Source organism: Osmerus eperlanus, chromosome 10 (genome assembly GCF_963692335.1).
Source record: "Osmerus eperlanus chromosome 10, fOsmEpe2.1, whole genome shotgun sequence".
Lineage (NCBI taxonomy): Eukaryota > Metazoa > Chordata > Actinopteri > Osmeriformes > Osmeridae > Osmerus > Osmerus eperlanus.
The window spans coordinates 13,469,957-13,496,245 of NC_085027.1; the positions used below are offsets into that span (position 1 = coordinate 13,469,957).

Genomic DNA, 26,289 nt, shown 5'->3' on the forward strand with positions numbered 1-26,289 from the left:
GCTCCTCCGGCCCCTCCATCTACTGTTCCCCCTGCTTCAACACTGGCACCAGCCATCGAGAAAAAGCTGTGGGTGAACTTCCCCCGTTTCTCCTCTTTCTCCTCTTTCCTTTTCCATCTCCCTCCCTCTCTCTCTCTCTCTCTCTCTCTATCCCTCTTTCTCTCTCTCTCTCTCTCTCTCTCTCCCTCCGTCTCTCTCACTCTCTTTCCCCCTGCTTCAACACTGGCACCAGCTATCGAGAAAAAGCTGTGGGTGAACTTCCCCCGTTTCTCCTCTTTCTCCTCTTTCCTTTTCCATCTCTCTCTCTCTCTCTCTCTCTCTCTCTCTCTCTCTCTCTCTCTCTCTCTCTCTCTCTCTCTCTCCCTCCGTTTCTCTCTCTCTCTCTCTCTCTCTCTCTCTCTCTCTCTCTCCCTCCGTCTCTCTCACTCTCTCTTTCAGTGCTTCACATATGTCTCTACCCTGCATGAGCCTCATCAAAAAATCATTCCTCTTTTTCATCATGTCCCCAACATCTCCCATGGCATTCACTTTGTTCCGGCGCCGAGACGAGTGCTCCTTCACAGGCCTCGTAATGCCGTATGTGTGCGCAACTATTTCTGCTCACTGTTTTGTCTCTGTCTGACTGGAGGGGGTGCGCCTCGATCTGAACACGCTGCCACAGCTTGAGCACAGCCAAATGAAAACATACCACCGCACCCACTCACGCCAACTAATTATGGACTTTGATTATTCCCGTTTTGTAGTAGTGAGTGTGTCGCCTCGGCCAACAAGCGCCGGCTAGAAGGCCAGCACCATTGATGGTCTCAGTTTCAGTCCTAATTGAGCCAAATGGGAATGGCTGTTGCCAGAGTTCACTCTACTCCAGTGTTTACATGCCGATCCACGAGAGAGACGCTCATTACCGCACACACACACACACATGCACACGCACGTGCACAGGCATGCACGCACACACACGGGAGCGCACACAGAGAGGCGCACATGCACACATACGCACACACACGCGTGGACTTGAACCTTGAAATAGCAGTTTAAAGTCATACGGCTAATAAAGAGGGTGAAGTTTTCAGCGGCTCCAGTCACACTTGGCATGCTGTCTTCTTTGTTCTCCATTGCCTCACTAGTAAACAACATTTGTTTTCTATAGACTCAGATCAAAACATGCAAAGCTAATAACAACTTGACACATTGCCAATGTTAACATTTTCTACATTACAGTTTTTTTCAAAACTTGACAATAAAGAAAAATATATTAAGATGAACTGGGTAGCATTTCAGTGTTTCCAATTAGAACTGCCATGGCGAGCTGTTACGGCAACGTGCAGATTATTTTTGTGTTATAAATATAAATACCTGTTATGTTTGCGTTCAGACTGACAGGCAGCAGAGTTATTAGCGGCCCGGGTGGGGGCCCCGCCCCGCACACACACTCCACGGGCACAAAGGCGCAGAGGACAAATCCAGAGTGATAAATCCACAGCATCAACAAGTGCTGGATGACAACGCCTGGCGGTAATTCACTGCTCTTATTCAGCCTACTCATTGAGGTGGGATTATCTACCACAGTAAGTGACGCGTCAGAAATAGAACACCTCGGCGCGTCTTACACATGTCTGATAAGATTAGTCCTCTAAGCTCAGCCATGACACTGACACATGACATGCAGGACGGAGAGGAGGTGGTGTGGAGGGTGGTGGAGCCATCACACACTGAATTGCTTTAATAGATAGATAGATAGATAGATAGATAGATAGATGGATGGATGGATGGATGATAGGTGGAAGGATGAATGGTCAGACAGATGAACGGACAAATGGATAGATGGAGTCCTTCTTTGGTAATACATTTTCACAAGATATCTAATTGTACTGTAAAGTAGGCAATGTTCTGTGTAATTTATTTCATAACCATATTTAATTGAATCGCTCTTCAACTCACCTTTGAATAGACCAATTTACTGTTTCAGAATTGGCCCAGATATGAATGAAAATATGTCTCAATGGACTTTTCACAGCAATTTAACTTTTCTGCTCAATAGCCAAATGGTTTTAAACAGAGAAAACAGTGTACCTGGAGAATGGGGTCAATATTGATTACTGTCGCATTAAATATTTAAATTATTGCTGCACTTAGTTAAATGATTGCCTGATGAATAAGTCATGAGTGTGAGCCTGACAGTTTAAAAGATGGCCATGGTAGAGAAAAGTGATATCTACCCATGCATCTCTCAACCTCCATAGGGACCCTCTCTTTATGAAGTCCTGCCTAACAGGTTGCAGACATTTCACTTTCACCTGCTTTCTTTGTCCTTCTCCATCCCCCTCTCTTTCCCTCTCTCATCCTCCTTCCCCCTCTCTTTCCCTCTGTCCTTTTCAGTTGCACTTCAATCTTCAATCTTGCCTTCTCATATTCTTTCTTTCTTCTTTTCTTTCTTCTTTTCTTTCTTTCTCTCTCTCTCTCTCTCTCTCTCTCTCTCTCTCTCTCTCTCTCTCTCTCTCTCTCTCTCTCTCTCTCTCTCTCTCTCTCTCTCTCTCTCTCTCTCTCTCTCTCTCTCTCTCTCTCGGTCTCTCTCTCTCTATCACTCTCTCTCTCTCATCTCTCTCTCTCTCTTTCTCTCTCTCTCTCCATCTATCTATCTGTCCAGTTTCCTCCTGCCTACCATTCCTCATTCTCATACATTTCTACTGCTTGAAATAAAGGATAGTGTTTTGCACAGGGAGGCACTGGACAGGCTGAATAATGTCTGAGATGTTTGGGTATGAATAATCAAATCCAATTATACAGACCACTACATCCTGTAGTGAGATATAGATTATCTTCACTGGACCAAGCAATATGTACCCACGGCGATAAAACACTGTTCCATGGCCATAGAGTGGGACTGTTTGAGGAATAACATGAGATTGTCAGGCGCGTAGCCCCCATGTCTGAAAACACCTTTTGTGCCATCTTACCGAGTGTTCAGAATCTGCACCATGTTACCTGACTGTGCAGTCCCCTCAGCCTGTCAATCCTACATGGAGACATCAGTGAGTTGGACTGAGGAGACGGCCTGATGGATATGGGAGATGTCTCCCACTCCAAGGCTGCCTATGAAGGACACAACACTACATCACCTCATGTAAATAAGAGGAGGCACTCCTCCTACACTCCTCCTACACACACACACACACACACACACACACACACACACACACACACACACGACACACACACACACAAACACACAAACACAGAAGTGGTACACACTTAGAGAGTACACCCCCGGGTATAAATCTCCTCCTCAATCTTGTCTTGGATGATGAATGACGCTTGGTCTATGTCTTGATCATGTCGGAGAGACCCGCTTGCATCGCTCTGTTTTATTCATCTCCCTGTGTTTGATCCAAGATGAGATGAATAGAAATGACAATGTGGTGTACGCTGTCATTTTTATCCATCTCTTCCTGGTTTAGATCCTCTTTAAAGCATGACAGCATGGCCATTAATACTCTCAGAGCTCTTCCTAGACACATTCTGTTTGCATACCCAATAACAACACTGGGCCAAACAGTGTTCAGGGAAAACTATAGCAACACCAAGTTCTGCTGTTCACGGCATACTGCTAGTGTCTAATCTGAGAGACCTAAATATTGTTGTATAATATACTGTAACAGGCTGTCACTCAACTCTTTATTGGGAAACAATGTGTCAACGAAGGGATTGAGGACAGAATACGGACATACAATCTACATCGGATTCCATGTATGCCAATGAGACTGGCACTTCAGAGTCTTCCATTCCCTGGTCGTGAGTTATGTTGCCACCTTCATTTCCCCCATCGGTTCACTGTCAGATATCAACCAGTAGCATCATCTCTCTCTCTCTCTCTCTCTCTCTCTCTCTCTCTCTCTCTCTCTCTCTCTCTCTCTCTCTCTCTCTCTCTCTCTCTCTCTCTCTCTCTCTCTCTCTCTCTCTCTCTCTCTCTCCTCTCTCTCTCTCTCTCTCTCTCTCTCTCTCTCTCTCTCTCTCTCTCTCTCTCTCTCTCCTTCTCTCTCACTCTCTCTCTCTCCCTCTCTCTTTCTTTCTCTCCCTCTTTCCTTATTCTCCTCTTAGCTGTCACATGTTTGGGTTATCCCCCAAAAAAGGAAGGGAGATGCTACCACTAAAATGTGTGTATGCGTGTGTGTCTGACAAGGTCAGCTTACTTCCTGTTGATGGCCAGTTAAAGCAATGTGTTTGTGGTTGAGGGATTTAGTGGGCCAAACCCTGTGGAGCTGCTGAGTGGACAGTCAGTTACACTGAGAACTGGGACATCTATCTATTATTTATGATCCATGTGTCACTGAAGACCATCCACATTGTTTTGCCATTAACCTGGACACAGGAAGAGTCTAACACACACACACACACACTCACATGCGCACAGGAGGAGACCAACACACACACTCAAACACGCACAGACATATATACACACACAGATAAACACAGACACGGCACCACTCCAACCCGCTCTGATGCGTGCACACGCGCACGCACACACGCGCACGCACACACGTACACACACATCCACACGCACACACCTACACACACACCCACATGCACACACACAAACACACCTGCCTCTTAATGCTCTCTTAATGCTCTGTGTGGCTCCAGTAAGGTAGAGGGCACTTTGAGGACACCCTTAAGATGTACAGAGGGAGCAGAAAAGGCGGTGTGTGTGTGTGTGTATGTGTGTCAATGGACAGATGTTTGTTCAAAAGCACTCTGGAGACCCTATGGAGGCCTCGTATCGCCTGTTCTCCTTCAAAGCCCTGGCCTGTGACTTTGGGTCCCAGTTATAGACAGCAGCTCATCATCTCTCCTCTGGTCCCCCACAGCCATGAAAGACTGTGGAAACTTGAAGGTAAAGAGGCATAAAGAGGCAGCTGAGATGAGACAGTGGTTTGGGATTCATATCCAGAGAGAAGAAGTTGTAGCCCAGCGCAGGGCCGTTCTCTTAGCCGGCCATTTGAAGGGTGGTTTGATGGACAGTTGTCTTGTGGTCCTCACTTCTCTGACTGGGCTTTTCAAAGTGAAACTTGAAAGACAGAGTTTGACTTTCTTTTCCATTTCACTGCTAGGGCTTTTGTTTATGTAAACTATCAATATGCGTGGACAAGTTTTGATATGTTTGCTGTAGATCTGCTGTAGAAAAAGTATTCTAACTTCTGCAATTCAATTAATCCACTCAATATCTGGAGAATATTGAATTGTGCACCAAAGTCATCACACCCTGCTTGTCATAACATCAGTTGACCAAGAGATCAATGATGCAGAATTCGATATCACAAATTAAGTTTCCTATTCCCTCAATCTGCTGCTTTTTGTTTCCTTGATTACAACTAAAGCCAGCCATTTCCAGTTGCAAGTAGAGAACCCAGCCTCAGTTAAGAGACCCCTCCCTCAGCCTGCTACATCAATAACCCCCACATTCATGGATCAACATCACACAGTAAGCCTGGGAGAAACTAATACCCACATCGAGCGCATTTCATTGAAATATTTATACAGGTAAACACACTGTATCTTTGCAACCCGTTTACGGAGATATCAAGGTGCCAGGACGGATCGATAAAACACAATTATAGCGGGACATAAAGTTTGGGGGGAACCCTGAGTGATGGGGAGATGGCTTAGGGGAGACGCTGGGGTGGTGTGACAAGAGGGGGGAGCCCAGATTCGGGCTGCCATGATAGTCAGGTCTTAGCGGACACACTGGGAGTATTAGCCAGTCTCACTCCCAATCATCCCATCGCTTATATCCTCTTTCTTCCTGGTTTTTCATTTGTGTGGCTGGCTGATTCCGTTTGATCCCCTCCGTATAGTTGCTGTTAGAGTCTGATCTGCAGGAAGGTTTGGGACTCAAACAAAGAGAGAAGAATACAGAACTAGTTTACGTGCAGAAACACAACCGAGACTCCGAAATGGCATCTAAACCCGTGGAATCACACTGGGAATTAATCAAAGGTGAAGCTTAAGGTATTAGAACGCACAGGCCGCAGACTGTTACATCAAGGTCATGGGGTTCATTGCTCAAAGACGTCCACGCTGTAAGACCTGTAGTTGTGGTGCTTTGAACGTTGTGGATTTGACTGCTGTGCACAATCACGGAGATGCGTGTTGCATATCATCAATGATTCCTTTATGTGGAGGTAGTCAACCGGTGCATGCGACCTTGAGGGAAGGTCAACCTGAGGCTTTGCGTTTGCTGAAGGCTCGGGTTGGCTTTCCATGCTGTCTGTGTATGTACAGTACACCCACAGGGTGTTGATGTGGAGTGTGTTGGTGTGCGCGCCTCCGAGTGTGGGCCTGTGTGTGTGTGCGAGTGTGCGTGTACTCATTCATGCACCTTTGTGTGTGTACTGGCTGTGCGTTCATGCATGTCTGTGTGTTGTGTCTCTGGGTGTGTGTGCGTGCGCGCTTGTGTGTCCGTGGGTGTGTGTGTGTGTGTGTGTGTGCACGTGGTGTGTGAACGAGAGCTTGCTGGCTGAGGGGGCGAGGTGTCAGGGTGAACCCTCAGAGTCACAACACCCTCTAATAAGATTGAGCACCATTGAGCTGAGCGGCTGCCAAAATACAACACCCTCTGAATAAAGGAAAGAGGGAGAGAAAGAAAGAGAGAGGGAGAGAGAGAGAGAGTGAGAGAGAAGGAGAGAGAAGGAGAGAGAGAGAGAGAGAGAGAGAGAGAGAGAGAGAGAGAGAGAGAGAGAGAGAGAGAGAGAGAGAGAGAGAGAGAGAGAGAGAGAGAGAGAGGAGGAGGACAATTGCAACACCGCACCAGACTGCCGAGGTATACAGTGTGCGGTCAAGGAGAGTCCAACCAAAGCACCATCGTCAGGTAAATCAAGTGTGACTTTTATTTCTTTAGGTGACAGAGCAGCGTGGCCTTCTCAGATCAGCCAGTGGTAAGATGTCCTGACAGAGGCTGGCAAAAGGACACTCAAGGGGGCAGGGCAAAGGCACTCTGTCAGATTTCTGTCCCGAAAGTGTTGTGCGTGCGCGTGCCTCGGTGTGTGTTTGGGTGTCTTTGGGGTGCGTATGGTGTGATTGTGGCTGTGTGTGTGTCTGTCTCATGTGTTTGTGTGGATGTATTTGTATGTTTGTTTGTGTGTGCATGTGTGTGTGAAAAATAAAGAGAAAGAAGAGGGACACACCAGGAAAGGAGAGGGTTGACAGAAGACTAACATATCCTGTATTTGAGTTACCCTAACAACCTGAATTTCTTAGTCATGTTTTACACAACACCATTTAATAAGAATATTTATGAATGCACATGGCGTTTCAAAACAAATCTTAAGGAATGCCATGGTGATTATGAAGATACTGACTACCAACCTTCAGAGATATTCGCTTTTCAAGAATAATGTCAGAACCAATTAGCATTAAAAAAACATTCTTATATTTTGCTACCAGGGTGACTGAAGACGTAAGTTTTTTGATCCAACTGTCCTCTGAACCGTTAATTATAATTACATCCCGCAAACGTTTGCGTCCTTGCCTATTCCAGCCCCAACCCAACGGTCCATTGCAACATCCACAGGTTTGTGAATAGAACAATATCAACCCAACTGCATCCCTGACATTACATTTACATTTAGCAGACGCTCTTATCCAGAGCGACTTACAGTAAGTACAGGGACATTCCCCCCGAGGCAAGTAGGGTGAAGTGCCTTTCCCAAGGACACAACGTCATTTGGCATAGCCGGGAATCGAACCGGCAACCTTCTGATTACTAGCCCGACTCCCTAACCGCTCAGCCACCTGACTTCCTATACATTACAGTTTCAACATAAAGTACAGTAATGCAAGTATCGATATTCTGACACGCGCCAAGGGCCAAGGTTGTGGTGGCTTTTGTGGTTCAGCACCATGTATGGGAGACTATCCACACAGACCTGGGTATCCAGCTCCAGTAATTATCACCCCCCCCCACACCCTCACCTGCTCTGAAGTAATTGCTGCGTGGCGTCTCTGTGTCCTCCAGTGGTGGTCTGTTCACTAAGAGAGTCATTTACTGTAAATGATGTTTAAACATGCTCTCTCTCCATCTCTCTTCCTCTCTCTCTCTCCCTCTCTCTTCCTCTCTCTCTCTCCCTCTCTCTTCCTCTCTCTCTCTCCCTCCCTCAGCCCCCGGTGCAATGTCCCTCTACCGGTTAAAAAATTGGCAATTTGCAGGACAAGAGAGGAACTGCTCCATAATGACCGCTGAATCACATTGGGAAAACATTTTAGTGCATTTATTGCATTTACATATTCATGCCTTTTAGTGGTCTGGGTGTGCAGCGGGTTACTGGATGTAATGAGAGCTGCTGTGGTGAACATGCACTCCAGGCATGTGCAGGGACATGACAAGATCCCTACTGACATGAGTGTCAGGAATCAATAGGCCACCCCCAGTGCATCATGGGACAGATGACGACCTACTTTTAATATCCAGCCCTACACATACAACACACAATCTATCAGTCATCACATCTTAAAGATGTGGCTTGACTAAACATTAGCTTTCCACCGCATTCCCATTGGTCGACTAGAGATAATAAAAAAAAATGCAAGTCTAAAATGTTCCGTTTTTTAAACTTCAGCTTAGTATTCTGACAACCTCACCCACAATGTGAGATTATTGTCTGTTTGTATTATACCACATGACGTGGAATTTAAAGCAGGGACAATCATGACTGTCTCACTCTGGGCTTCTGAAGGTGAAAAAAGCTGAAGGCCTATTCTCTAGAGGGAGAGCACCCCCCCCTCCTCTCGCCTCCCCCCGACCAGAACTGGAACACCCAAACAGCTTCAAGTGATATAAATGTCCCTGAATGACAGCATAAATCTGTATGATGACAAATAACCTCTTTGAAGCCTTGTGCCGCTGAGAATAGGATACTAGCTTTGTGTTTTAAGAAGGAAAGGACCCCCCCCCCCACACACACACACACACACACACACACATACACACACAAAAACCTCAATGTCAAAGTGACAGGCTATGTTGGAACGGCGGGAAAAGCTGTACAACGTTTATCTGAATAAAAATGTCACGCCTGCTTAAATTTACATTTCTCTGTAACTAGGCACCCCCTGACAAGGCGTGAAGAGAAAAAAAGCAAAGCAAAATAAAGTGTCCCAAATTAATATATATATTTTCCCCCTGTCCAATGTGTGGCACAATTCATCACAATTCAGCGCCTGGGCACCTAGAGTAATATATAAACTTAGCACGCTGTCTTGTTGCAAAAAAGGAAATGGACTTCAGAAGAAATGAGCAATTTCCCTGTAGAAGATTTGAGAATTGCGAAGGGCCGTCTCAGCCTGACCTGTCATCAATCACTGCTTCATTCTTCAGGGCGGGGGGAAGGAGGGGGTGACGGGGGGAGGGGTAGGGGGGCAGGGGTTGGGGGAGGGACGGGGGGGTGGGGGGTGGGGGTGGGGGGAGGGACGGGCGGGTGGCGAGGACTGAAAAGGTGGGGACGTAAGAGAGAGATTGGGAGAGAGGGAGAGAAAGAGAGAGAGTTATAGACAAAGGAAAAGAGAGATATAGACTGTGTGTGTGTGAGAGAGAGTTGGGGGGAGGGAGAGGTGTTTATAGAAGGGGAGATGGGGAGGCAATAGAACTGTTAATTGCTGTTGCTCCAGTCTGGGATGCAACAGAGCTGCTGGCTGGAGCGAGGGAGGGAGTGAGTGAGGCAGAAGGCTGATAATGCTTTTGCAGCCTCTTTCACAGTCCCTTTTCCTTTTCCCCTCTCTTTCTCCCTTCCTCTCTCTCTCTCTCTCTCTCTCTCTCTCTCTCTCTCTCTCTCTCTCTCTCTCTCTCTCTCTCTCTCAGTTTCTCTCTCTCAGCATAGCCTCTCTGCCTGCAGGACTGCTCACAGATTAACCACCCAAACCAATTCGGTTTAGGCCAGTAATAGTAATTGAGGGAGAGGACTGTGACATTTGACAGATGAAGATACTAGCAGTTGAATAGAAGTGAGTCCCTTCATAGTGCTCTAGGCAATATTGCTCTGACTACCCAATTCAGACCCGACGACCATTTAAATGGCTTCAATTGCTTGATTAAGAGGTCTTTCCATTATATCAATAATGCTATCGCTACTGCTATTACCGCATTTAGGCTCAGAGTCTAAGCATTGGGCACACAATATATAACCATTCCTTCTTTATAACAAAAACACAAAAGTTTATGTTATCCTACAAATCATTTCCCCATGAAACCAGAACATGTACAGCAGTAACACAGTTTGTGTGTAGATATGTGTTTTTGTGTGTTTGTGTGTGGTGTGCATGTGTTCTGTGGGCGTGGGTGTGTGTGTGTTGAGTGGGTTAGATCGGGCTTTCCCCATTGTGTGGAGACCTATCCGCCATCTGGCTTTTTGTTCCAGGCCCCCTGTCGGCCCTGTCTGATGAGGCCCAGATGTTCTCCCTGGCTGCTGCTGTTCACCAGGAGCTCTCCTGCCTCTCCTCTACAGACTGGCCCCCTCGCGCCTTCTCTCTCTTTCTCTTTTGTCCATTGCCCTCTTTCTTTCCTCCCGTCTGTTTCCCTCTCTCCCTCTCTCTCTCTCTCTCTCTCTCTCTCTCTCTCTCTCTCTCTCTCTCTCTCTCTCTCTCTCTCTCTCTCTCTCTCTCTCTCTCTTTCTCGCGTTCTCTCTGTCCCTCTCTCTTTTCCTCTCCCTCCCTTTTCCCCTCTCTCTTGCTCTCTCCTGCCTCCCTTTAGCTGTCTCTCCCCCTCCCCACCCACTCACACAGTCACAATAACTCAGACAGACACAAGTGGACACATACTCACACAGACAGCATGTGCACGGCACACAGACAGCATGTGCATGATGTACATGTGTACATGTGACGGGAGTCATGCAGAACAGTACAAAGTACAAAGAGCCTTTCCCTCTGCCTCACTTGAGCCCAGTACTGGCTGTGTTGTCCAACAGCTGAGAGGAGAAAGTGTAATTAAAACGGAGGGTGGGAACTCTACTTTGATTCTCTGCAAGAGTCTTCTCTGTGTGGAGGAACAGGTCAACAGCCGCAGTGAAGAATCTTAATTAAGGGAGAAAAAAAGCCACGCTGCTTTAAGAGAAGAGAAAATCACTTTGGGCATAGCTTGCGGTGAATACTGAATCATTTATATATGAATAAAGGCAAGGCAGGGTTCAGGAAATGCAGTGCGTCTAAGGATCGTGAGCTTTGAAGATTCCCAGAGACAGGAAGGGACCTCAGTCATCACTGATGACCCGTCCGTCAGGGTCATCAGTGATGAAGCATACTGGTTCACAGGAACACATAGGTCATGTGTGGTTCACCCTAAAGCAGTGCCGGTCTATAGGCGACATAGGCAGCCGCCTGGGGCGGCATGAAGAGGGGGCGGCCATTTCCCAAGTGCATCCATTTAAATGAACCCTCCCGCTGTCTTCAAACGCACTACCAACAGAGGGTGCCAACCGCGGCACCTCCGTGTTATGGTGGATGTCCTGGGGGGGTGGGGGGGTTGGGGGAGTAGGTAAACCTGGCCTAGGGCACCCAATGTGCTAGAACTGGCACCGCCCTAAAGGGTTGATGAGAACGACTTTGATGACGATTGTGACGAGGGGGATGATAATAATGGCGCTGACGGTGATGGTGATGGTTGAGATGGAGATGATGACCATGATGAGATGACGCAGATGATGCGGGCCAAGATACATGCTCACGTAGACTGAGACAGACACCCTGAAGATGTGTATGTGGGACAGTGTACGTACATCCATTAAACACCATTAAAACCTGTCACGTCTGACGTTTCAAAACACTCAAGGGCCGGGATTAAACTATTTCAAGGCCTGTTAGAGGATTTCTCTCTTTCATTTCAATTGAGATCTAAGCATATCTATTCATCAAACACAACCACTCATTCATTTACATGCACGCTTAAATGTTTAATTGATCCAAGATTAAGTGCATTTCCTTTCTCTTGTCATTTGTAGGACCTAAAAAGACATTTCAACCCACTGCTGAACATCACAAGGGCAATGAGGCAAGATAGATAGCACTGAAACCTGTTAGTCTGAAGTGTTTCACCCTAATCACATACAAGCACACACTGGGTTGAGATTGAAATGAACACTTTAACAATGATATCTGCGTCAATCGTCCTGTCCTCTGAGGAAAGATATGTTGTTGTCGCACCAGATGTGGAGAATGAAAGGATTTTCTGAGAATTTTGGACCCCCTGTGCTAAACCATGGACACCAGCTAAGATGGAATGTTAATTCCATCCAAGTGTCATTAACAGTTACACATGACAGAACGCTGTTGCGTAAGGCACACGTGTTGTCATGGTGACACCATCAAAAGGTAGCCTAACGAGGCACACACCTCGGTAATGAAAATCAGTCTGACTTTTATTGTCGCCACATCAGTTGTATGGTTTGGCTGTTTCATGACCCTGATGAGTGCTGTGGTAAGTGCTTTCCATTGCACACAGTCGGCTGACAGTATGGCTACAGTACTTTACTAGGCAGAACACTGAATAGATATGACAGTCATTCACTATGGGAGGTGAGGGACAGGAGCTTACGTTGTTTTCCAATCTCCAGTTTACCGAGAGGATGGTCGAGTGCATGCTGACAGCTGCTGCAGTACTTGGCCATCCCTTCACGGTGACTAACCAGGGTACACACCTCGAAAGTAGATTACTGGGAGACTGGTGAGGCAAGGGACAGGCTAAGGCACATCCTAGACGGAGTTTATGAATAAACACCCCAATAAGCTCACTCACAACTCAAACTGTTCTCCTTGGTTCTCATTATGACACAGGTCCCCGTGGCCACCCTTGTTCGAGAACCTCTCAAACACAGCAGGCGATGCAGAATGAAAACCACCCCGCCCTCTCTCAAACATGCCATTTTCCTGGAGAGTCTCTCACATGCGCACCTGGAATCCTGAATTCTGAGTCTATTGACCAAGCCTGGCACTTTCCTTCAGTGGGACTGACTGGGTGTCCACGGGGATTGAGCTGACCTCCCCCGTGCAGCTAAAGGTCACCCAGCAGTGGTATGGCTTTTTAATGCAATGCCCTTTGAGGCAGCGGCAGCAGGTCTACTTTATTCCCCTCACTGCATCTCATGGAGAGCTGCACAACGCAGAGCCAGGCTGAGAAGAATACTATTGACACCAGTCTTAGGGGCCACCGTGGAGATAAAATAGGCCAACCGGCCCCTTTATTGCAATGGAGGCAGGGCTGAGCTGTTGATATTAAATAAAACAAAACAAAAGGTTCTTCCCTCACATGATCCTGATGAAAGAAGAGAAGGTCACTGCTCTGAGGAGACTTATTTCGATCACCGTGGAGGTGAGGACAAGGAGAGGCCGACTGTCTGACGTCATCAAGTTCTGTTGGTGTCTATGCAAATCAATCTCTTTGACGTGTTGTGCATGTTGTTGACTTTTGGGTATGAACGCTAGTTTATTGTGAAGCATTTTGAATTGAGCAACACATTGAGCATCCGTTTAAATTGATAAATATCAGACACTTTGGTGCATGACAGGAGTTTGGAGGAGTGCATTTGATTCTAATTACAATGAAGTGCTTCTACCATCCAGCCAGTGCACGTAGGGAAGGTAGTATAGACCTTACTTTGATAGAACTCCTCTATTAACATGTGCACATAGAATATTCATTTAGATCATTCAGTTATAAACCATTTATAAATAATGAACTCTCTGTCAACCAATTACTTCAACTCCACTTTTAAGATATCATTACTCCAGTTTTGTGTCATTAACATCATAAGACTTTGAGAATACTTGTGTTTGACTATGATGAAAATTATTTTAAAAGTACCGTTTTACCCAGGTTGAGTATAATTATGAATAATCTGATGAAGTCTGACAGAGCTGTTGCTCTTTCTGACTAATACCCCCATTTGTATGTTCAAATATTCCTTTAATGTCTGATGCAACTTGTGGCAAGTCTAAACTGGGAGACTTGTAGATATGGGAGAAAAAAATGTAATTTACCCCCCTAGCAATTAGAGCGTAATCTTGGTAATTACTATTATTATCATAGCTAAAAAGGAAAGCATTTTTAAAAAGCAGTGTTCACGACACTGCACATTAAGCCGATAGTATGCTCAATTCTTTATTAAAATCAGAAAGAGCTATTATGTGAGCGAGAGATGAGTCATTAACTAAGTCTCATAAGAAAGCCTCTTCCAACATCAAATGTTAAATTCTGTCTTTTGTCCTCTCCTTCAGCAGACAACACAAGCTCTCCTTCCCTGTCTCTCCTCTTCAATATTTCTCTCTCGCTCCTTCTCTCCCCTTCCATATTTCTCCCCCCCCCCCCCTCTCTCTCTCTCTCTCTCTCTCTCTCTCTCTCTCTCTCTCTCTCTCTCTCTCTCTCTCTCTCTCTCTCTCTCTCTCTCTCTCTCTCTCTCTCTCGCTCTCCTTACATCTTCAGCTGTGTCCTTCTCTCTCTCTGTCTGCATGCTGTCTTTGTGCTCCTCATAGCGATGCTCTAAGACAGCTGCACAAAGAAGAAGCCCAGTCATATTAGTCAAGCAAACAAAAGAAAAGAGATGCTTTTATCAGCTGAAACAATGCTGCTACTCTTGTTAGAGAAGGTCTGACGGAGCAGGAGCACACTGGAGAGCCCACTTGTGGAGGTGTGCACACTGGAGACCGCCCAGGGCCTTCAGAACGACACAGAGGTTATCCCCGCCACACACAGCAAAACATGCTTCACTGACAACATTAAGAACATGTGATCCATCCCACCACTGCAACAGCGAGGATTTAGAAGGAACAATTGAAAAAAAATAAAAAGATTGTATTAATTCATGAGGATGGGCTGATTGAATTTTGCTTCAAAATTGAAACGTGTTATGTTCGATGAAACATCCATATTTCAATGGATATGGACCATTTCTATTTCATATCTCGGCGCGTTCCTAAAGACAGAGATGGATGTGGAGGGGCCCTGCTCAAATGGAGACCCGCTTCTCTGGCATCGTTCTCCTGATCCCATTTTCCCCCTCTCCTTGTTTATATGAAAGCCTGTGCTCAATGCAGAGTGAAAATCAATTTGCCATCTTAGATTGTCATATTCCCTCTTTCCTACCAACCTGCCCGCAATTATTGTAGAGCAGCCTCTTCTAACCCAGAAAGGCTCCCCTGAGTGTCAATGCATTTTTTGGGGTTGTGACCAGATGCACACCAACCGCCCTCCCTCCCTCCCCGCTCTCCTCCCCTATGCCTCCCCCCACACCGCCCCCATCCCTCCCCCATGTGGCTGGCTGGGATTAGAAAGGGCTTCTGGTGACCCTGTGCAGAGGGAGGGGCTGAGGGAGGGAGGGGATGAGGGGGGCGGAGAGGGTACCGACACAGGCTGGTGGCTGGTTCTGTCTCTGTCTCATTGTGGAAGCCATGCACGGCCAGAACAAAAGGCCCATCTGACGGACAGTGTTTGTTGCTCGAGCGTGGTGTTGAGGCGAGGCCTATGATGTAGCACAGGGAGCTGAAAAGACATCAGGAAAGAAGATCTTATATTCATGCTCTCGTTTTCTGTCTGAAGTTCCTCTTCTCTAGTAGTTCCACACCAATGAAGGTTTAGGCAGACGATAGGCAGAGTAGTCACCAAACCAGCCCCACCACAGAATGTACAGGGTGCGAGGCCCTGCGTTGTTCCTTTGTGTCTTCACTATCTTTATTACACATCATTCTAATGTAGAGTGGGGAGGAGGCTGACATTTTTATTGAATTATTTACAAGAGAAAATAATGACAGCAGGGTCTTAGCGCTAAACAAATAAATAAATCACCTCGCTAATCGAATCCAGGCATGATGTATTAGGGCTGGATGTTATTAGGTTAGGTCCTTGATGTTAACACTCACACTGCCGACACAATAACACATTATTCTAGGCATACAAAAACTAATTTTGGATTTATTATTATTTTGTCCAGTGTGTGGATGTTTTCTAATATGTTGTCACTCCAGACGAAGGGATCTACTCTGGTTTGGGAACAGGTCATTTTCAGTAATTGTGTTTAGAATATAGACTCAGACTCAAATAACAGAATTTACTGTAAGTCAATATGCATATATACACACATACACACACACACTGTCTGTATATATAGCCTGTATATAGTCTGTGTATATAAGTATATACATGTTTTATGTTGTTGTAAGCATTTTATCAGACCACTTTAAAGACAGTGAAACACAGTATTTGTACAATAAATTGTTGTTTATTTTTGTAAAAAAAAAATGTATTCATACTGTGGCCTTCATCTTCTGTATGATTCATCCCAAGTCTTTGATCAGGATCAACCAGAAGAGAAGGTCTAACGGCAAGAACACTTTCTGAAATAAACACTAAACAACATACAAACATACACACTTACCTGAAGCCTCCTGCCAACATCTAAGAATATTAACTTTTGTTACTGTGTGAACTTCTTTCTACTCCTTCAAAGACAGACAACCTGGCTGACAGACAGACAGACAGAAAGAGAGAGAGAGAGAGAGAGAGAGAGAGAGCAAAAGAGAGAGAGGGGGGGAGAGAGATAGATAGAGATTGAGAGAGAGAGAGAGAGAGAGATTGAGAGAGAGAGAGATATAAATAGATAGACAGATAGATAGAGACAGAGAGACTTAGAGTGAGGCTGTGATGTATTCTGTTACTTACCCCCTACTGTGATGTAACCTTCAGCACAACTTCTCTAAGGTCACACCGAGGTCGCACGGCTTCAGCAACGGCATGGCTAAGGCAAAAATCTCAGTGCAAACATCCAACACTGTTGTGGAAGAGCAAGAGGAAGAAGAGGAACGGATAGTCCAAACCCCCTTGGCTGAGTCCACCCTTGAGGTCACACAGCTCATTCATTAGCTACAGTAATCCTGTGTTGAGGCAAGGAGGGTTTTACAATATGAAGATGGAGGGGTGTACGTGTATAACCTTCAGAACATAATAGGTTGCACATGCATTTAGCTGTAACTTCTGTCCTTTCTCTCGCTCCTCTCTCACTCTTTCTCTCCCTCCCTCCTCTAAATAGATATTAACCATGCCTTCATGCCAAAAGAAAAGCCATCTATTCACATATCAATTAATTCAGTGTGGAGGTTCACTTGAGGGAAAGGAGGGCGAGAGAGAGAAAGAGAACGTTGGAGAGTAGCTATTGGACAGAGAGAAAAGGAAGCTTAAAATGACCCAAGGTGTACTGTACGTGTGATCCCTTTTCCCACACAATATTATCAGAATAACGGGGAGGCGGGCAGGGGGGGATTGGGGTGTGTAAAAAAAAAGGAGGGTCTTCATTGATAAACCCATCCAACTCCAGGGCTCTCAACTGACAGGCAAGGCCTGAAAGAAGGCTCTGCTTAGCCTTCATCGAGCGATAAGGGGAGACATTATTCCCCAAACTTGAATGATCCCTTGACAGCAGAGTTCTGGCCTCCCCCTAGGGTGATGTTCTGAGGCTGGTCTAAAATTATTAACTCGCTCGCCACTGCTAGACAGAGAATAGTGAGGGGGAATGGAGCCTGCATCAGTAAGATGAGACGGTTTGGACCGTGCCACAAGGGACTCTCCCTAATGTGAGAGGCATATGGAGGATGTAGACACCACAAAAGCCTGGTTTTAAAAGGTCTTGAGGAATGATTAAGATATCAACATCATTATCTGCATTGCCAGGCTACGGATATTCTTATCTGAAAGCACAGTCTGTAAGAGTTCTGACTGTTCAGTGGATAATTCTGCCACTGACAGGGGAAAGTGTCTGCTGAGCTGAACACTTGAGTGAAAGGCAATACTTAATGGTGAAGTGTTTTCACAACAATACTGGAGTTCTTTGACTGCCAACCACAAGTGACCACCTGAAAGCACCACTTAACGAGTTAAAGCAACAAAGAAAGCTGGCAACTCTCACACATAAATGGCTGTCATTTTATTCAATTAGTAAATATTTTTTAAACTAGTATACAAATGACACACAGTATAAGTAAAAACAATTTATAGAATACCCATCTCAGTTGTCCATCTGTCTCGTAACACATGCCCCACCTGAAGCTACAAAAAAGCCATCTCATCTTTTATCTTCCCTTCCCATCATGGTTTCAATATAAATCCTACCTTCAGATTTTCATTTTTTTCATTTGGTTTCAGACTTGTGCTCCTCGCCTCTTTTTCTATCTGACACTCACTCTCTCCCCCTCTCTCCCTACCTTTCTTTCTCTCGCTCTCGCTCTCTCCCCCTCTCTCCCTACCTCTATTTCTCTCGCTCTCACTCTCTCTCTCTCTCTCTCTCTCTCCCTCTCCCTCTCCCTCTCTCCCCGTCTCTCCCTACCTCTCTCTCTCTCTCTCTCTCCCTACTTGTCTTGCTCTCGCTCTCTCCCTACCACTCTTTCTCTCTCTCTCCCTCTCTCTCCCTACCCCTCTTTCTCTCGCTCTCTCTGGCTCCCTCTCTCTACTATCTCCCTCAATCCCTCTCCACACACACTCAGGGAATACTCCACCTGCAGTTTCAGAGGCCTGTGATCAACGATCAGATTCAGGTTCAGCCAGGCAGAAAATGGATGCCCGAGCCCAGTAGGCAGAGGCGGCCGCTGAGGAGCACATGATCGTCTTCGAGTGGCCCCTAAAACTTAACTGTGCTGTGACATTAACTCAATCACTTAACTGCTGTGTGTTTAAATTCAATGGCACCATTTCAAGGCTGTCCAGTTGGGTTTTGATGAGCAGTGGGGGTTTTGATGGACTCTAAATTGCACTTCAAACGTCGTTTTGGCGTTAAAGGGGCCAATTAAGTCCCGGGCCATACGTGACATGTCTTCAATTACTTTGGCAGCCGCTCGTACCAAGTCCAGAGCAGAGCAGAAAGAATCCATAGCATGACCGTTACTGAAATTACTTTATAAATATGGAACATGAGTCCGTCATGCATTTCAGAAGTGACTTTGAGTGATTTGTGTAACTGTGTCTGTATATTCATGAATAGAGTGTGCACGCGGATGTCTGCATGTGTACACGTGTGTGTGTGTGCACGTCTGTGCGCACGTGCTCTTTGACGTGTGTATTATGTGTGTGAGAAAGTGGCGGTGTGCGAAGGTACTCATGTGCATGGATGGCAGTGGAAGGGTTTTGTCCACAGGTCACCTGGGCTAATGGATCTTTGAGCTTTGAACGCCTCTATTATTTGCTGCTCCGTTCTAGAATACTCCACAGTCTACTCCGGGTGAGCAGCTTGTCCCGGTGACTCGAAACTAACACACGCTGTCTTCTCTGCAGCAAGACCAAGCTGGAAAAATAATCAAAGAGGCCTCGTAAACAAAACACCATCTCCCCTCTCCCTGGTGGCACGAGGCTGCGCACAGGGAGAAGAACCAACAAACGCTGTCAGTTCATTTTCAGATCTGGTAATCTTCCAAGTTCATTAACAACAAGACCCTGTCTGACTTGAGAATGCCTTGTGTGTACTCAGAGAAGTTGTTTTGGTACACCGCAATGAATAAGTGATACGTTGTTTGGGTAATTTGCAGGAGCGACGCATATTTTATTATTTACTTCATAAAAACCCTGAGGAGAGAAACTGTGGGTTACAATGAGCTAATGTGACAGAATTCAGATCCACTCAGAACTATTACAAATCAGAGCTAATCTCCATAAATAGAAGATACCTTGGATTGACATTGTGGCTACGTTTGGGACATGTCTTTATGGAGTGTACTGCTATGTTAGGTCATGTGAATTTGTAACAACTAGCATTGCACTAACAGACAGTTAAAAAAACTGATATGACAAAGGCCACATTTTCTGTCATGTTTCCTATTGTATTTGACATTCAGAATGAGTTGGGTAAGTGCTATTCTATTTCAACAACTCAGCCATAGGACACTCTTACGAGAGTCTTAAGGAGGCCATTGTGTTTAACAGGCTGGATTTTCTACCATAGCGAGGACATGAGGAACCTGACAGACAAGGTAAGATGAGTTAGCATAGCAGAATGTAAAGAAGGACATTATCGCTGAGTGGGCAGGACTGTCTGACCCTATTAAGTGTCTTTCAAAGTGATTCTCTCATACTGGCTACCAATGACTTGCAACCCTGCAGTGAAATCCTGCATGATCAAAAATAAGAAGCTAGTAAATAACTGCGGAACAAATCACAGCTCAAGGGTTATATTTACTACTCTGATTTTTTCAGACACAAAGTGTGCTTAAAAAGTATGGAAAAAAAGCAGTATTTTACTTTTTGCATTTACTTTCCATTTTTTTCATTTTATATATCTAGAGCTGGCTTGCAAAATATACGTATTCCCAAAACAAAATCTTATACAAGTAAAGGATAACAGCAAATAAGTAAAGCAACATGTTCATTATATTTCCATTTTGAGTCTTTACGCATTTTCATCTTGTCCCTACTCCAACCACCAGGAGGAGCTGAAATGTTTCTGCCACAAGGATGATAACAAAACGGAAAGGTGAATGTCAGAGCCCATGTTGATGAACAACCATTGAATATCTTTGAAAAGGTGTGTTCAAATGTGAGCTTGGATGCATGGCACAACTCTCATCTCTCTTTAAAAGCAATTTCGACTCTAACGTTCACCTTTGACATGCAGCGTTTTCACCTGCCCGTCTGGATTGCTCTCTTCACTCTCTCTTTCGAAACGAACGACTGCCCATGGTTTTTTCTTCCTCTGCCTCCCCCTCTTTTAGCACATCCTCCACAAGTCTGTTTTGGACCGTTCCGTTACTGGCAGCGTTCTTCATAGAAATAGACCTGTCAGACAAGAGACATGGCCCCAGTTAGACTACACAGCTACACGGAGACGCAGAGAAAATGTGTTTGTAGTCGTTGTAGAGTCGTACAGTTTGTGACAAGTTGAAAACAAGTCGTTTCCCATAAACACTCGGTTTAAACTGCCAACGTCTGTCCTTGTTCTCCTCCGGCTCCTACCCGTCTCCCAGATCCTCCTTTGTCTTTTCCCCTTCTTCCTGTTCCTCCAGTCACCTCCCCAACCTCTTGTCCTCATCTTCATCCCCTCATCTCCTTCTCCTCATCCCTCTCAAGCCGTCAGCGGGGTTATCAAAAGAAGCTAATGAGATCATCTGGTCTGAAATTAAACTACACACTCGCTGTTTGTCAGATTAGTACCAGATAACAAGACATCGGTTTGCCAGTAGGGATAAGTAGATGAATGAGAAAAAAAGAAAAAGAAAAAGCCTTTCAATGATGACAAAAGAATAATGCAGACACACGCACATGCACTTACACACACACTGACATGTGCACAGACAGAAAACTGAAACAGGAGTTGAACCTCTCTAAGGGAGAATAATTAGGAGTATAGAATCAGCAAATGGGCTGGATGTCAGGCTGAGCAGTGACTTCCCGCAGTGAGTCACAATGGTTAGCATGGCAGACTGTGGCAGATCTACACATGTACAACCACCTCCACGCTGTGTACTTAGAACAGTGACTCTTCTGCAGGCACAGAACGTATTACGCTGCAGGCAATTAGCAAGGGAACAGCAGCTTTGAATAGTCTCACCCCTTCACTGACGCGCTGTTTGCCTTTCTCTCTCCCCTTCACAGAACACTGCGAGCCCTGGGAGGGAAGCGACAGAACTCACGTCGTCTTTCATCCAGTTTCAGGAAAGATCTGTGACAAGCAGACATGTGTTGTTGCACACGCAGTAGGGGCGGTGGGGAGGCTCGTTTAGCTTGTTCCAGGAGTGGCTAGTGAGTCTTGATGGAGCAGGTTATATACTGAGTTTATATACAGCCTTACCTCTGCAGTTAGAGTAGCATGTTTGACATGCATGCTCACCTCTGCTTGTCTGTTCTCAGGATGGGAAGAGCTAGCAGATGGGAGGTGTCTCCACTCATGCCTCACTAATATAGCACATTATATTTAACCACCTGTGCAGATCATTCCCTGGATCCAGAGGTTAAGATATGAAAATGTGCACCGGTTTATTTAACCTATTTTTATCTTAAATGATGGATGAGCTAATTGGGCAATTAACAAAATAACAGGTGTCCTTAATTGCTAAATGCATAAGGAGCTCCTTAGAGGCTTGGCTTAATCTGACAAACTAAGTTCTGCCAGACAGCTCCTGATGTGGCCTATAAAATACTACTGGAAAGAGTTGAATGGAATATGTCTCCCTTAGTGGATATATGAGTAAGAGAGAGCAGACATATGTATGTTTTAAGAACATATTATATACAAATGAAGGTCAACACGAGAACAATGTGGGCGTGGGAAGTCAGACAGATGACCCGCAGTGAGGACCACTACTCACCTAAGGAAGACCACATGCTGTTGTGCGTTTTCAATGTAAAGAGGAATAGAGTGAATGCTGAAATAGGGATGTAGTCTATTTGAAATCTGGACGAACCCTGCTACGCCACTGACTCCATAACAGAGAGTGAGAGCATGAGAGAGGTTGAGCTACACAGCCTTTCATTCGAGTGTGTCATAAGCACTCTGTTACTTTGAAACAGAAAACCTTTGAGAGGTTTGAAATCAGAGCCCCCTGTCTCAAATACTTCATCTCTCTCATCTCCTGCTTAGTTTAAGAAACAAAAACCTGCAATGTAAGAGTGCAAGTAAAAACACAAATGGAAATCCCAATTTTACAATTACAACCGCCAACAGTACAGTAGGCTCATTTACAGACATTATGGCCAAACAAATTGTATTATTCATTACTTGCCTTTGCAAATATCTCATGCTTACATTTCTTACTGAACAATCCAAATAAAAGAGTGCTGATTGGTCCTGATGATAAGATGCAAATCATTGTTTATCTAAAAGCTTTTCATTTTCATGGAATAATGTGGTGCTTAGGTTCCTTTAGTCAAACACCAATAAGATCAGTAGTCAGGAGTCACTACAGAAATAACTGTGAAGGAAATAGAACAGAGAGATAGAGATATAAGAGAGAGAGAGAGAGAGAGAGAGAGAGAGAGAGAGAGAGAGAAAGAGTGAGAGAGAGAGAGAGAGAGAGAGAGAGAAGAGAGAGAGAGAGAGAGAGAGAGAGAGGGAGGAGAGAGAGAGAGAGAGAGAGAGAGAGAGAGAGAGAGAGAGAGAGAGAGAGAGAGAGAGAGAGAGAGAGCGGCTGAGAACAGCTGGTTTGAACAGCCAGTCTCCCTCTGGGAGATGACTTGGAGGGACTTTCAATGGAAGTCAACCTACTTACATGGTGGAATGGAGACTGGAGAATGTACTAAAGTACGGTATGGGGCTCAGTACTACTGACTTACAATGTTGTTGAAATACAGGATGCTTCAAACTGCCAAATTCAACCCTGGTCAGATAACATGGCACAACATAAAAAGTTGAACTGTGATTGTCATTAAGAAAACCTTGCATATATTGGATGAGTGTCTGTCCTTTATTTCTTGTGTTTTTTTGGTTAATGGGTACAGCTTTGAGGCTCAATCTGTCTTCCGGCAAACATTGGTATATACACCTCTCTCTCTCTCTCTCTCTCTCACACACACACTCTCTCTCTCTCTCTCTCTCTCTCTCTCTCTCTCTCTCTCTTCTCTCTCTCTCTCTCTCTCTCTCTCTCTCTCTCTCTCTCTCTCTGTCTCTCTCTTCGCTCTCACTCTCTAACACACACACACACACACTTGTATTTATCAGACTCCCCCTGGCCCCTGTCTGACCTCCCCTGCCTGTCGTTGTAGTTGCAACCCCTTTTCATTATTATTATTTGTATCATCTATCAATAGGTCTGACATTGACAATGACCTTCCACTGCATTGTCCTGTCATCTCATTGATGAGTAACCAAAACGAAACAATGGCACCGACTGCCAACTCACTTACAATTCATAATGCACACATTTGTACCAGATTCCCCACTTATCTGTTCCAGGTGAGAGTATGTTTGGAGAGGTCTTTTCTGCCTTAGCTCGCTCGTCTCATCAGGTTACACAGCTTACGCACAGCATTGAACATGCTAGTCCAATTCCCTTCATGTGAATGAGCAGCCCACACACTGAACGATACACCTAAGTGGGGGCTTACTTACAGGAAGGGTGCAGCGTTCAGGTTTTTTTTTGAGGACCGTCTATTCAACTCACAAGTATGGGCATGAGACGGGAATAGCACAGTGTGAAATGTTATTCAGTCTAGATGACAGAAACCATATTGACTGTCCTTTGCTGCCACCGTGAACTCTCATTCTCCGAAATCCCTCCCAACCCAAGGTTTTGGTGTGGTGAGCCATGCCTGTCAATACACTGTCATCTCCCAGTCCTCCACAGCAGCTTAAAATGGAACCTTGATATTTTCATTCCAATTAGCATAAATGTAAGAAAGTGGAACAAGTAGCTTTGAAAGTCATCCAGCGCAAACCCATACAACCAGCAGTGGCAAAGAATGGGGTAGGAGAGAGTGAAAAGAGAGAGAGGGAGAAAGTGAGTGAGAGAGAGAGAGAGAGAGGGAGAAAAGTGAGAGAGAGAGAGAGAAGAGAGAGAGAGAGAGAGAGAGAGAGAGAGAGAAGAGAGAGAGGAGAGAGAGAGAGAGAGAGAGAGAGAGAGAGAGAGAGAAAGAGAAAAGGGAGAGATGGAGCCAGAGGACAGAGAGAGAGCATGGGGAGGGGGGTGAGAAGAAGAAGAAAAAAACCATGTTGCTATGCTGTATCATATTCCTTGGCTTGGATACATTTTCTTGAATCACTGGGGTATTTCTTATATGGGCTTACGACTTCACACTGTGTGGAAAATCCTTCCCGCTGCTTGGGTCCTTGGGCATTTAAAATGTCACTTTTAATCACGTTCCCTTCGGAGATCTGATCCCTCTGATCAAAGACAGAGCCTTAAAGTTAACATGTCAACAAAGACGGGGTTTCGGGACATATTCGTCGCTTCTCACGTCGCTGAAGCGTTCGAGTGAGGGGGCTGATGTGAAGCTTGTTTGGTGGGTTAGGGGGTGAGGTGTGTGTGTGTGTGTGTGTGAAGGGGGGAGGAGACAAGGGCACTGGCCTTGATATACACAGCAGAGAGAGAGGCATTGGGAGGGGAAAAAAAACATGGTCCATTCTTACATCAATGTGCAAATGAGGCTCTGCTCTTTTGTCCGAGCAATCTGGATAAGAGCTTTTCACGATCCACGGCAAGGGCTCTCCCTTCAGCGCATGCAAAACAGAATCATGAGTTCAATGGCGTTTTTGAAAAAAACACTTGAGTTCTAATGTACGGTGAGTGTGCACTGTCACTGTGCTGGGGGAAGATGAAAGACAGAGATAATCAACTGTTAAATAGCCATCTGGATTGTTACCTGAATACATTACTGGTAGACCAGTCATCCACAATGTCTCCAAGAGAAGTCATCAATATGCGTACTGTGTACAGTACATCAGTCGCTCATCTTGGACAGTATGCGGAAAAAAGGCATAATCAATTCCATCCTGAATTGTTAGATCACACCCTCATGACAAGCCAATTAGACGTTCCACATCAAGCAGAGACTACACGGAATGTTTATACAGTATGTACTATCCCCAGGTTTAGAATGGACAAGAGAGAGTTCTGGAACACTCAGTGCCACAGTCCAGACAGTTGAAGGTTTATTCCCCCCTCACTGTGTGTTCGTCTGTTTGCATGACTCAGGGTGCCCCCTCCCCTCCCCAGTCCCTTTGTCTCTGCCTCCAGTCTGTTTCACTAGGGTAGAGGTCTGGAAGAGAACCATGTCTCGAACACAGAGCCCTGGCTCGCTGCAACATATCCCACTCCTACGTCTCTATGCAAAACAATGCAGCTTCACTTGGGAAATAGAAGTCATATTGTGCAGACTGGGTTTGAACTGAGGATGCATTATAGATGGAGTGGAATGAGAACATCTTGAAACAGGGAGTAACAGACCTGTTCCAACTGGGTTAGAAATATCACCATGCATACTGTTACAGTGTAGGGGGGGTATGAATATTTAGCTTTGGGTTAGATTTTTCATGCATAGTATAGTAGCCACCGTTTTACTATGTACATTTGCTCAACCTTTCTATCTCTGCATCAACTCTTTAACAAGGTGGCTATTGTGTCAAACTATTATTTCTAAAGGGGACAGGAAAGGCTGAAAAGGGAGGCTGTTGGTAAAACAGCCATGGGAAATGCACACAATGACATATGGATCTTGTGGTCGGGGAAATGTGGGAGCCATAAACAATGCATAAATATTGCAACTTTCTGATAGATTTTTTGGAACGCATGGCAACTGGCTGTCTTTGCAGCCTGTCATGGATGTGCACGTAAGGCCAGGTAGCACTCACT

At 45.3% G+C, this 26,289-nt stretch overlaps 1 long non-coding RNA gene across 1 annotated transcript; it reads right to left on the reverse strand.

Moving 5' to 3' along the window:
- Window positions 1-19,580: 19,580 nt before the first annotated feature.
- Window positions 19,581-21,938, reverse strand: LOC134028047 (uncharacterized). The gene is made up of 3 exons (XR_009931493.1): window positions 21,555-21,938; window positions 20,609-20,782; window positions 19,581-20,450 (listed from the first exon to the last, which is right to left on the reverse strand). It is a non-coding gene; the product is annotated as an uncharacterized LOC134028047 (long non-coding RNA).
- Window positions 21,939-26,289: the final 4,351 nt, after the last annotated feature.